Genomic DNA, 12,933 nt, shown 5'->3' with positions numbered 1-12,933 from the left:
GGAATTGTGGGAAATGAGATTGGAGAATGAGGCAGAGGCTGGATCTTGGAGGGCCTGGAATTCTGTTCAAAGGAGTTGGTATGGAGGAGAGAGAGCCCCACCCCACCCTGAAATAACTCAGTCAAGGAAGAACTAGGATCAGATTGTAGTTTAGAAAGACCTGGAGGCTCTGTGGAGGATGGGTTGTGGCACACAGCCTACGGGGGGAGGGCAAGATTTCAACTTCCTGGTTGCGCAGCAAGAACACATGGGATCTGATAAGGGTGTTTGCATTGTGCCGCTCCCCAGGCCCAGGAGAAATGAACTTAGGGGATGCACTGTGAGCAAGGCGTCAGGTCTTTACTCCTCTGTCATCTTTCATCACTTATAAGCCTTCTTCACACCAGCCTCTCTGTCTAGCCTGAGAATCATTGGTTCTTGCCCCAGGTGGGAGGAGGAGCAGAGAACAGGAGGTTTCAGTGGAGCCCCATTAATCACCAAGGAGAGGCAGCTGGTTATAAAACCACATGCAATGTGAGCTGGGTTACTTTAAAAATGTGGCTGAAACCCAACAAACACCTCACTCTTATTTTGCCCTCCCTACCCTTGGGTGAAATGAGTCAAACAAGGGAGTACCCAGGCAGAACCCTGGGACCGTCTGGTTCTTCACAAATACGGAGGCCCAATGGTCATTATTAGGAAGAAAGATTTCCAGAGGTCCTAGCATCTTTTTCCTGATTTGTTTTTCCTACTTTTACTCCTACTTAGATAACTCCATTCTTTAGCTCTCTCTCTAATCTAGTTCTTCTGCATAATCAATATTCTCTTTTCTTCAGAAAACCTATTACTGTGCTGAGTACTTAACAGATCCTTAAAATTTGCCTGTGAACTTATTTTGTTTTAAAAGACTACATCAGAATGAGATAGCAAGATTTAGATGTGGTAGATTTATTCATTACTTGGGGTAGAAACTTCAACGATCTGTGTTGCTGCCATCATTGACTCTCTGGTCCAAAGGCATCTTAAAGACCCAATGCCTCTAACTTGATCCCCCCTACAACTCTAAGTGGCAGTTACCCTGAATCTGTAGAGCATGGGGATCTCATCACCTTCTCAGGATATCCTACTGACAGAACTGAAATCTGCTTCCCATGATGGTCGGTCACCTACTAATTGTAGTTCCACTGTCCTACGCAGCATAGCTTTTACCCTTTTCTCATAGGAGCGAAGGGGGACAGACATGGCTAAAATCACTAGCACAGCAACTTTCGCCTTGGGCAAACGCTGAGACCGGTGCCACATATTTCACAACAATCACTTCTTGATTGCATTTGCTGCCCTTTGCAAATAGTTGTTCGGTCCCCTTCTTTGCCCCTTTTCCTTTCGTTTAGTTGACTCTTCCAGTATATGAAGTATGTAGACTCTGATCTTTACCAATAGTAGCATAACTTCTTGGTTCTTAAGCCATTCCCAATATGGAGTACCACACACAATCCTATCTTGAGATTTAGGTTAAGGCCTGAGTTTCCATGAATTGAACTTTGGTGGATTTTTATTTTTATTTTTTCTGGTGAGACTCTAGTTTAGCTGAGTAGGATCTGGTGGAGAGGAAATATCCAGACCTCCTTTACATCCTGGCAACATGAAATTCCCAGACTCTTCCACAATCACTGGTTCAGAACTTGCGGACTTAGTCCTCTTGTTACTAAGATGACTGTTGAAATTACCTGAAAATAATAGGTTGGTCATAGTACAAGATGCAGTTTTGAAATACGACCCCTCTTCCTCCCTCTCTGGAATAAGTGCGTGGGTGGGTGGATGTGTGTGCAGCAAACTATGGGAGGAAGGGGTGGGCTGGGTGGATGGAGTTGTTTCTCAGTGTGGTTGGGTCTCACAGCTTTTTATGTTTGTTTTGTTTCTACCCTTCTAGCCCCCCTTTGACCAACTCCTTCCCTACCTCTTCACCCTAAACCCTAAACCACAACTACAGTCAAATAATTAAACCCACAAAGCAAAAAAATAAAAACTGCCTCCGTGTGAATATGCCTCTCTGGTCACGCCATCTCTGTGGGAGATGCCTCCTTTGTCAACAGTAACAGACAGAATTTCTTAAGTGAGCCAGGCTTGCAGGAGGCTCTGCACCTTGAGGCAGAAGGGAGAGGGAAGGTCAGAGCTTCTGGAAGGGTTTGGACCTGTTGGTTCTTGAAAACTAGGGGATGGGTGGGGCGAAGGCACTCCCAAGAATCCTGGCAGATTCAGAAGGGAGAGGAAGAAAAAGAGTGGGGTAGATCTGAGTATATGTACATGTTCAAAGAAGGGGAATGTGTGACGATATTGGGAGAGAAGGAATAATGGATGAAACACGGTTCCTGTGAATGCAGAAGGGATGGGATCCAGAGCATGGGTCAAAGAGCAGAAAGAATAGAGACTCTGCTGCCATTGTAATGGTGGGGAGGATGGAATTACTGGTGTGGCTGCAGAGAAATGTTCCAGGCATGGGCAGGGATGAGAATGTGAGATATCTGCCTGATGGTCTCTAATTTGCTGTGATGTAGAGGTGAGGTTTGAGGCAGGTTTCTTAGTAAGCTATTTCCTAAGGAGGCCTCTGGAACTACTGCGACAGAGTTACAGCCAGAGTCGAGTGCATCCTCATTTCTCACTGCCCTCACCCTCTCCTGACGCGTGGACGCGTGTTTACGTGTGTGCGCGCGATGCACGCTATGTCTGGAGGGAGCTGAGTTGGGGGCAGTGTGGGAGACACTTTGTCCTCTCTGTGTGGCCCTCTCCGTGTCTCATAAGCCCTTACCTCCACCTCACCCATTTCCCCTGCCTCCTGTGGAACCATCCTGTCTTCTGTCTCTTCCCTGTTCCTTCTTTCCTTCCACTGTGTCAGAATAGCTGTCTCTGATTGGCCACCACTGCCGCTTTGGTGAAGTATCCCTTTGTCTTTCTGTTATGAATGCTGAAAGTCTGATAGTTTATCAACATCACTAGTTCTTGTCCTTCTCTGAGGCTAGCTGGTTGATGCAGTGTGTTGGAAGACACTATACACTGTTAGGAATGTTTCTAGCCCTCTTAAAAACAGAGGACCAAATTATACGGCAAGCAGAGACAAAGCCATCGCATGAGGAGCCAGGTTTCTGGGCTAGTGATATTTCATCTTCATTTTACTGTTTCTGCCTTCACTTCTCAAAGCTTAAGCCTGGGAAAGAGGTGAAGTCCCTGAAAGATGGGTGCAAAATAGAACATGCAACAACTTCCAAAGGGCAACTTGATATCAGCTTTCTTAATGAAACCACAGGTCTAGTTCAGTTGGTTTAACATCCTGCCTGAGTCAGGCAACCTTTGGATTCAGTTCTACAATTGGTTGTTGGCATGATAATTCACCTAACAAAGAAACTGATTAAGAGCATTAAACAAATTTTTAAATTGTGGTAAAATACGCCTGACATAAAATTTACCATCGTAACCATTTTAAGCATACTATTCAGTAGTGTTAAGTGTATGCGCACTGTTGCACAACCAATCTCCAGAACTTTTTCATCTTGCAAAAGTGAAACTCTAACCGTTAAAAATTCCTTTAAAAACATTCTCCTCTGCCCACGCCTCGACAACCACCATTCTACTTTCTCTCTATAAATTTGACTACTCTAGGTATCTCATTTCAGTGGAATCACAAAATTTGTCTTTTGTGACTGGCTTATTTCATTTAGCATAATGTACTCAAGGTTCATCCATGTTGTAGCATGTATCAGAATTCCTTTCCTGTTAAAGGCCAACTAATATTTCATCGTATGTGTCTACTACATTTTTTTTTACCCAGTCATCCATTGGCAGACACTTGGCTGCATCCACCTTTTGGCTACTATGAATAATGCTACTCTGTACATGTGTGTACTTCCAATTCTTCTGGGTACATCCCCACAAGTGGAATTGCTGGATCATATGGTAACTCTATTTTTAATTTTTTGAGGACCTGCCTTCCACAGAGACTGCATCCTTTTACATTCCCACCAATAGTGCACAAAGGTTTCAATTTGTCCACATCTACACAAACACTTGTTGTTTTGGTGTTTTGATAGCAGCCTATCTAGTGAGTGTGAGGTGGTATCTCACTGTGCTTTTGATTTTCATTTCCCTAATGATCAATCATGTTGACCATTTTTCCATGTGCTTATTGGCCACTTGTATGTCTTCTTTGGAGAAAATCTAGTCAAGTCCTGTGCCCTTTATTTAGGTTGTTTGTCTTTCTGTTGTTGTTGAGGTCAAGAACGTCTAAAGATTTTTGCAGTGTTGTAGCTAGAGTGACATTGCAGGGTTTATTTAGGTCCAAAGCTTTTAATTGTTCTCCAGTGACTCTGCCACAGTCCCTGTTGGGAAACACAATGGGCTTCCTGAGGGAAATTACAAGTTTAGGTAGCATTGATGTGGCTGTGCCCAGCTTTTAATTTTAATTTATGATAATTTGGGTCAGAGTTTTTAGAGAAAGCAGATGCTATGTATCTTGACATAGCAAAGAGGAAGGGGTCCATTATTCTCTGTGCTGATGACATGGCCCTACACTGAATGGTTTATCTCCTCAGGAGGAACAGTTTTAGAATGTGTTCCTGTGCAGTAGAGCACAGCCCTATTGAAGGGATAAGTATAGTTACGCTGCAGGGGCACTAGGGTGGTGGTGTGTGTTTTGTTTTCCAAAGTAATGGTACAATTTTACATTTTTACCCACAGTGTATGGTGTATGAGGGTTCTGGTTTCTTCCTGTCCTCACCAACACTTGATATTGTATGCCTTTTGGATTATAGTCATTTTAGTGGATGTGAAGTGGTGTCCCACTGCAATTTTAATTTGGGTTTTCCTAGTGACAGGTGATATGAGGTATCTTTTCACATGCTTAACGGCCATTCATATGTATTCTTTAGTGAAATGCTTATCCACATCTTTTGCCTATTTTAAAATAGGGTTATGTATCTTCTTATCATTGAATTGTTAGAGTTCATTCTACATTCTGGATATAAGCCTTCTGTCAGATAAATGATTTGCAAATATTTTGTCTCAGTTTGGCTTGTCTTTTTATTGTCTTAATGGTGTCTTTTTGAGTACAAAATTTTAAATTTTGGTGAAGTCCAATTTATCATTTTTTTTCTTTTGTATATCATGCTTTTGATATCATAGCTAAGAAATCTTTGCCTAACCCCAAATGACAGAGATGTTCTTCTGTTTTCTTCTAAAAGTTGTATAGTTTAGTACGAGATGTTAGGTCTGATTCATTTTGAGTTAATTTTTGTGTATGTGAAATAAGGGTCTAAATTCACCCTTTTCCTTGTGGCTCTCTAATTGTCCCAGCACCATTTGTTGAAAAGATGGCCTGTGGAATTGTTGACTCTGCTTTTGTCACATTTATGCCTTTTTAGAGATGATGAAGGTAGGGCGTAAAGCATTAATGTATGAAAGAAGATGAAAACTCTTTTGTGCTGAAATTTCAAGTGGTTACATGAGAGAATGAGCATGTGGCTGATGGTATAAAGAATAACTTGAGCCACAATTTTATTTTGTTTCCTTCATCTCCCCTGTTCCCTCCCCAACCTTTCAATGAACATCTGCTTCTCTCCTGTGAGAGGAAGTGAAAGATTTTGGTCAGGCATAAATATAAACGATCTTTACTGTGCTGTTCCCTTTTAAGGAAAAAAAAAACAACCACCCTGCTGGTTCTGTGTAGCACTGAATTACCCTCTATCAAAGTTCTATGGTGATGTTGGAAGCTGGCTTTCCCCAGGAAGCAGAACTGCCACTGCTGGTTCTCCGTGTTATGTAATACATCTAGCTGGTCACTTTCAAGGATGCTGACAGGAGTCACGAGAGAACATCCCTCAGTATCATAGAACTTTTCTTTATATTTGATTTACTGATGAATTTCTCATAAGAAATATCCTAGGAGATATCTCCAGAGTTGGGAACCGTCCACATCCAGATCCTCCATGTATCTACGGTCCTGGGGAGAGGTAACCCCAATGAAGAATAGGTTCAGTTGCCTTCTGGGGTTGACTAATGCAGGGTAGCAAAGCCAGCATCCTTGGGCGAAGTCTGTCCCTAGAAAAATACCATCCATCTGCTATCTTAAGTCTTTACAAAGAATAGGATGATTGCATCTTCTTTTATGGAAAATTATTGACTTCCTCTGTTTTACGATGCTGACCTAGCAGTTATAACTTGGACACTGTTTTACTCTTCCTTTGCCAAAGAGCCCTCTCAATCAAGGCGGTGCATAATAATGATAGTAACAATAATAATGTGATATGTCCATAGCTATTATTACCTCCAAGATACTCTTTCCCTGCCTTACATATATTAACGGATTTAACCACGTGTCCCTTGGGTCATTCAATGAAACTGGCATTGCTGGAGGGAGCAGGGATCGAAGCAACTGAGGTGGGATTTGGAGTATGGTAATCTCCCTCTCACCAAATAGCTCTGACTAGAGGAAAGTCTTGAAATGATGTTTGAGGGATAAAGTTGAACAGCAGGGTCCTGTTTTGAGTTCCATATTTTTTCAGCTCTAGCACTCATGGGAGGGGTTCACCACCAGTTTGGTTAGACATGTTCTTTTGACATCCTTCCACAAGGACCTCCAGAATCTCCCCCTGCCCCCATCTCCAGGTACCTACTTTAGTAGCTTGGCACTCAAGAGCTATCCAGGGCTTGTCTTTGGCAGGCTGGTCTCCCCTTGGTGCTTTCCTGCCCTGTGTTTCAATGTGGAAACCATTTGCTGGGAGGGGGCAGCTTCAGCATCCTGAGGAAGCTCCCCTAAAATTCTGACCCACTGTTGGTCGGAACTAGGAATTCCACTTTGTTTAAGATTTAGGAAGTATACACACATTCTGGTTTCCTCTAAGATATAGCCAGGAGTTTTGTTTTTGTTTTTGTTTCCATTTTAGTATAAGATTCAGGAGCAAGTTTTCTGGGGAGCAAAGAAAAGGAAAGGAGAGATTCTAAGGGCAGAGATTGTCTGAAATAGCAAGGGTTGGGGGCTGGTGAGAGAGTGTCAATTGAAAAAACATGTACAACCTAAAAGTTGAGAGTTATGTTTTATTTGACTTTCTGAAGACTCGAGCCCAGGAAGTGGCCTCTCAGATGCTCTGAGGGATTGCTCCAAAGAGGCAGGGGAGGAGCCAGGATATATAGGAGTTTTGCCACAAAGATCAGGTAGTTAGAACATCAAAAGATTACTGTTAATTAAATAAAACCAGATATCTCAAGTTAAGGAATTAAGCACTTTTCTATGTATAAGAAGGTGCAAGAGTCTGGGCTCAGTGATATCATTCCTTTGAGATGCACCTAGCTATCTAGGGCCAGTATCCTGTCCTTTCCCATCCTGAGTTCCCTCAGGGGGCACTGCTGGGGGTGGCAGCAGAGGCTGGGCTGCCTGCTTGTCTTCATCCTGAGTCCCCTCTGCTGACTGTTGGAGTGGTGGCAGTGGCTGTGGTGGCCGCAGCATCCTTTGTTTACTGATACGGCAGGCAGCATCCTTTGTTTACTGATACGGCAGGCAGTATTTTTTATCCCCAGGAGGAAGAGTTGGAGAGCCTTTGTTTACCTCAAAATTTTGCTGACTGCCTTGTCCTGACTGCAGGGCTGATAGGCATGGAGGTCCTGCATTCCTGTCCCTAAATCACACCAGTGTTGTTACAGTGGCCTTCTACAATCTGTGCCCCACCTTTGCTGTCTGACACAGGAGAATCACTCAAATAGTAGGACTGTTCAGCCAAGTAAGAAAGGAAACAAGTTCTTATACATGGGGGTTAAGAGCTAGTTTTAGACAGGTGGTACCTGGTGGCACCAGGGAAAATATGTCTTAGGTCACTCTCTCTTTCATTGATGCATTGAGACTGATCCTGCTAAACAGGGAATATGCCCCAAATGTCCTTAACATTTCCTTCAGCTTGACTAAACTTTAGACAGGCTTCCTCCTGACTATAGGTCACCAACATCTCTTTTCTTAGAACATTTACTTTAGAAAACCTGCAATTGTAAATTCTTTGCCCACTTGAGATATAAATCTTTTCCTAGCCTCCTGCCTGTTTTCCAATCCAGGACCATCTTTGTCAAGGACCAGGGAGCCATCCTTTGAAATGAAATCATCAAGAAAGATGGCACCCAGGTCTCCCAGTCTCTGTGAGTGGCTAAGAGCCAACTAACTCTAAGCCTAAGTTTCAGTTAGCAATCACAGATGGCCTCATCATATTGACCAACTTCCCACCAATATCCTTCAGTACTTTTCCACTAGCTCACCCCAGCACTTAAAACCTCTCCTGCTTTTGGTGTCTAAGGAAGTTGAGTTCAGTCTCTCTCCCCTAATGCAATAGATGCAACCCCTATTGAGGTATTTTTTTTCAGATTTTAATTTTTAATTTTAATTAATTAATTAATTAATTAATTGAAGTACCATCAGTTAAAATGTGTCAGTTTCTGGTGTACAGCACAATGTCCCAGTCGTGCATACATATACATATATTTGTTTTCATATTCTTTTTCATTAAAGGTTATTATAAGATACTGAACATAGTTCCATGTGCTATACAGCAGAAACTTTTTTAAAATCTATTTTTATATATAGTGGCTAACATTTGTAAATCTCAAACTCCCAAATTTATCCCTTCCCACCCCCTTTCCTCAGTAACCATAAGATTGTTTACTATGTCTGTGAGTCTGTTTCTGTTTTGTAGATGAGTTCATAGTGTCCTTTTTCTTCTAGTTTTTTTTTTTTAGATTCCATATATAAGTGATATCATATGGTATTTGTCTTTCTCTTTTTGGTTTACTTCACTTAGAATGACAATCTCTAGGTCCATCCACGTTGCTGCAAATGGCATTATTTCATTCTTTTTTATGGCTGAGTACTATACCATTGTAGAAATATACCACAACCTTTTTATCCAGTCATCTGTCGATGGACTTTAGGTTGCTTCCATATATTGGCTATTGCACATAATGCTGCTATGAACATTGGGGTGCATGTATCTTTTTGAATTAAGGTTCTCTCTGGATATACGCCCAGGAGTGGGATTGCTGAATCATATGGTTAGTTTATTTTTAGTTTTTTGAGGAATCTCCATACTGTTTTCTATAATGGCTGCACCAAACTACATTCCCACCAACAGTGTAGGAGGGTTCCCTTTCCTCCACACCCTCTCTAGCATTTTTTTATTCATAGATTTTTGAATGATGGCCATTCTGGCTGGTGTGAGGTGATATCTAATTGTAGTTTTGAATAAAGTCTTCTTCCTTGCCTGGTAGACTGTTCTCTGCAATTTTTATTTGACATATAGAAACTGGAATAAATTTAATATCTAAACTGACTCTCAGTGAGTTTAGAAAGCCATTAATCAAGAGGACAGGATAACTCTATCTTGGTAGACTGTTATTTGGGCTCTTTATTGGGGGTCTGACACATAAAACCTTTCATGTGCTATTAATCACCTTCAATAAATTCAAAATCATAGCCAGAGTGCTTCTCATTTTTCTTTCCATATATATATATATATATATTTATATTTATATATTTATATATATATATATGTTTGGGACACTTATACGTGTATATATGTATACAGACACAATTTTATACACAGACCCACACAATTAGTAGTAGCTATAATTTTTATAGGCCTACTACGTGCCAGACATTGTGTACTTTGTATACACAGTATTTTACAAACATTCTTCATTTAATCCTTATAGCATTTCTATGAGTCAGGTACCATGATTTATTTCATGGATGAAATGCCAAGGCTGAGAGAGTTAAGGAACAACCTCAAATTACTCTCCAAAGTGGGATTTGAACCCAATCAATTGAATGATTGTCCTTCAAGGATTCATTGAGCTACCTTATTCGGATTTTGGCTCAGAGGAAAATATGTATTTCTAGAAAGGATAAAGGAAGAGCTTCTGTCAATTTGTATCTCCATCCCACATCTGAGAGGCATTTTAGATGATTTCACCATTCCTTAGAGAACCCTGTCTCAAAGTGTGCCCTGGCCCCCATTTCCTCTGGATCTGTCATCTGAATTTCTGCTTTGTGGTCTGGTCCAATCACTTGCAGCAGCCATTCTGATCACTATTTCAGAGTTGTTCCAACAAGGACAGCTGGCATCTTCCCCGGTATATTCTGCACACAGGATGTATTCCCTCAGAGGACCGTGAGGATGGTAGCAATTTCTTCTCTGACTCATGCCTGGAGGGAGATGCCAATATTTTCTCTGTCATTCTCTCAATCCTCTGTCCTCTCAGCAGCACTTGGGTGATGAATACAAGTCTAACAACGCACTTTGATGTCACCAGCTCACAAGTGTTGACACCAGAAGATCCAACAGTAACCAGAGCATCAGGAAACAGACAGCAATGGTTTCTGCCTATTTCAAAATACCAGCAATGCTGGAGAAATAAATCCCTGTTAAAAAAAAAAAAGGCCAGGCCTTTCTAGTTTCCAAGTATTTTTCTGAGATGAAAGGAAAGAAGATCTTTCTAGACCTAACTAAATTCTGCACCTTTTATATCAGAGTCTGTGCTTAAAAGCATCATATAATTTTGGAAGCATCACACTGCCTAGAAAAAGCATCTCTGCGACTATGATGGCTCCACACACTGAGGCAGGCGATAAGTCAAGTTTTTACTACACACCTACTTCCTATGTGGGACGCAGTGAGGTCTTATTCTGTGAACCTGTGGGTAGCACCCTGCAGTTTTATGAACCTGGCCACTTGGATTCAGGGGAACAATGGCAAGGTCGCAAAAATGTTTTGTCTCTAAATTTCTCCTTCCTCCCTTTTGGAGCAGCTCCCTTGTCACACGGCCTCTAATACATACAGCTCTTACCTCAGATTTAACATAGGAATTTTATTTCTATTTATTACTGGCATCATTTCTAGATATTTTTCAATATTGATGAGGTGTTTTGTAGGAACTAACATATGCTCTCCTAGACAAAGCAAGTTAAAATGCCTGAAAATAATAATTTTCCCTAATCATAACCACTTTGTGGAAAATTTGGAAAATACAGGCAGGATGAAAATTACTCATAATCCTATTAACCCAGAAGCAACCATTGTCAACAGTGTTTTGTTTTTTTTTTCAGTCTTTTATTCTGAAGTTCTTTTGTTTTCAAAGGAAAAGACATAGTCCCTGCCCAGTTGAAACTTACAGCTTTAAGGGCAACACAAATGAGAAAAATTAAGACAAAATACAATAAAAAACCCAGAAAACATATAGACTAACGATGATGATGATCAGAAGAAATAGCAGCTCCAATTTTCCTGTGAACATATCTGCTCAATTTTCATATTAAGAGGAGAAAATTATAAGAATGTACATACAACGTCAATTTAGGAAAACTGATGCATCTTTCTCTGAAGCTCCTGGTGGACAATGTACGGTTAACTAGTGGCTCTAAAACAATACGTGGATGAGCATCATGAAAACAGCTAATGAATAAACTGGGATTAATTAGGAGCTTAGAAGTCAGAAAACAATCTAAGATCTTTAGTACATACTGTATCTTTGACAGGCTCATTTATTTCTACAGGGTGCCATCGAGACATGGCCTGGAATCAGCCACTTCCTGCCTTGTCTGCCACTTACTGCACGCTTGTAGGCAAGTTACTTCACCTCTTTAATGTTTCCTCATTTGTAAAATAGGGAAAATAGGTTGTTGTGAGTGTTAAGTGAGATAATCCGTATCAAATGTATTTAATACAGTCCCTGGTGCAAATAAGTGCTCAAGAAATGTTAAGCATTATTAGAGGCTGTGCGAGGCATTGGTTAAAAGAACAAGTTCTGGTCAGATTGCCTTGTCACTCTTGTGGCTTTTTTTCTACTTGCTTGTAGGACCAAATCATCAATAACAATCTCTATTTAATATCCTTTTTTTGTCCTGAGTTTGAAAATGAATCAGTTTTTATCTCTGAATTGTCTTAAGATGATCACAAATTTATCAAAGTAAGCATTTATGAAGTGCTTCTGGGAAGTCCAGAGTTGTCTAAGGAAGACTTTTTCATCATAAATTCTCTTATAAAGTAGTAGTTATTTACCACTGATGAAGCCACGTGCATTTTTATCATTAAGATGGCAAAACCCCCCAAAAGGAATTCTTTATCTTACAGAAAGTAATGTTGGATACATTTGAAGTCCATTACAACTTGACCTTTCTTCAGCCCTCAGAGCTGATGGGGAGATGGACAAAAGAGGCAGAGAGAACTTGAGTATGTGTTATACTCCATAAATACATGCTATTTATGGAAAAGTCGAGAACTTTTATCCAGTAGTCAGAGTGTTTAGCTTGAGATTAGAATAAATTTTAAAAACATACATTTTAAAAAACTAACATTTATTGCTTTTATACTATAAAATTAAACAATATTTATTTTAGAAAATTTAGAAAGTGGAAACCAGATAAAAAAGAAAACACAAATCTTAACATTGCAATGTACTTCCTTCAGGTTGCTGTAGAAATAGTTCTGTCCAAACATGTACATATAGTTATAATATGGAGCTTTTAATTTCTAAATTCCTAAAGAACCAGTCAGTCAACTAACTTACTGTGGTTTGCTGGATTTTATCAGAAGACACTGTTGTGCATGTTGGAGGAGCTTAGTGATTCAAAACTACTGTTTGATTACTCTTGTTCCTGGAGGATAGGACCTTGCTACTGAAAGTGTGGTCTGGGAACCCATGGTGTCAACATCAACTGCCAGCATATTAGAAATGTAGAATTTTCAGCTCCACCCCAGACCTGGTGAATCTCAACTGTGTTTTAATATGACCGCTGAGTGATTTGCATGCATATTAAAGTTTGAGTAACATCACTCTGGGGACAACTTGACAAAGTATTTTTTTCTCTAATAAGACAGATGTTGAAGGCCTGATTAGTCCCTTTCCCCAGAACAACATGCTCTTCTACCAGAA

The sequence above is a fragment of the Vicugna pacos genome, chromosome 1 (assembly GCF_048564905.1).
Source record: "Vicugna pacos chromosome 1, VicPac4, whole genome shotgun sequence".
Classification (NCBI taxonomy): domain Eukaryota; kingdom Metazoa; phylum Chordata; class Mammalia; order Artiodactyla; family Camelidae; genus Vicugna; species Vicugna pacos.
The sequence above is the reverse complement of the archived record's forward strand: the minus strand, read 5'-3'. Positions refer to the sequence as shown.